This window comes from Chiloscyllium plagiosum, unplaced genomic scaffold (genome assembly GCF_037043375.1).
Source record: "Chiloscyllium plagiosum isolate Xiang-an unplaced genomic scaffold, Cpla_swu_hap1 HiC_scaffold_18, whole genome shotgun sequence".
Classification (NCBI taxonomy): Eukaryota; Metazoa; Chordata; class Chondrichthyes; order Orectolobiformes; family Hemiscylliidae; genus Chiloscyllium; species Chiloscyllium plagiosum.
The window spans coordinates 68,514,683-68,516,044 of record NW_028270156.1 but is presented as its reverse complement, the minus strand read 5'-3'; positions in this window follow the sequence as shown (position 1 = coordinate 68,516,044).

Sequence of the window (1,362 nt, the reverse complement as noted above, 5' to 3'; positions counted from 1 at the left end):
TGGAAAGTACTTTTACATGGGCCTTTGCTCTGGACAGTTTATATATTTTTAAAGAGAGTCCTTTAGATTTATTTCAGTTTAGTTGAATGACTTCATGTATTCTCAAAGGAAGGATGGAGAGTTCAGAGCGAAGGGTCATAGTCTTAAAAAAAAAATCAACCATTTAGAAATTGTCATTTAAAAGAAGTGTCATTCTTTGAAATTCTCAATCTGAGAGAGCTTGGAGTACATTAAGGCTGTGATCAGAAGATGTTTAAATGAATCAAGGGATGCAGGGATAGGGTCATGAGTGGAGTTGATATAGCCATTTAACCGCGATTTTATTGATGGAGACGGCTCCCATGTTTTTTTTCATTCAGACATCAATGGCTGGCCAGCGTTTATTATCCATCCCCAACTGTCCTAGAAAAGGTAGAATTGGTGTGTGTTCTTGAAATACTACAGATCTTAGAGTCACAGAACCATAGAGGTGTACAGCACAGAAACAGACCCTTATCCAACTCATCCACCCTGACCAGATATCTGAAATTAATCCAGTCCCATTTGCCTACATTTGACTCAAATCGCTCTAAACCCTTCCTATTCATATACCCATCCAGGTGCCTTTTAAATATTGTAATTGTGCCAGCCTCCACCAACTCCTCTCGAAGCTCATTCTACCCACTACTGTACATGAAAAAGTTGCCCCCCTTTTAACCTTTCCTCTCTCACCTTAAACCTAAAACCTCTAGTTTGGACACCACTACACTGGGAAACAGATCTTGTCTATTTATCCTATCCATGCCCCTCATGATTGTGTAGGCCTCTATAAGGTCACCCCTCAGTCTCTGTCTCTCCAGGGAAAACACCTCCAGTCTATTCAGCCTCTCCCTATAGCTCCAGTCCTCCAACCCTGGCCACATCCTTGTAAATCTTTTCTGAACCCTTTCAAGTTTCACAACATCCTTCCAATAGCAGGGAGATCAGAATTGACCACAATATTGCAAAGGTGGCCTAACCAATGTCCTGTACAGCCGGAAATAGAGATGAACCCAGTGCTGTTAGGGAGTGCAGGATTTTGACCTGAAAACAGCAAAGGAACAATGTTATTTTTCCAAATCAGGACGGTGTGTGGCTTGGAGGAGAACTCGGTATTATTGGTATTGCAAAGGATTTATTGTCTTTGTCCTTCTGTGTGGTCGAGGTCACTGATTTGTAAGGTATTGTAGGAGCTTTATTGAGTTACTGCAGTGCATCTTGTAGATGGTACACATAGCTATCACGGTGTATTGGTGGTGAAGGGACTGAGTGTGGAAGATAATGGACGCAGTCCCAACCAAGTAGGCTGCTTTGTCCTGGGTGGTGTTAAGCTTCTTGAGTGTT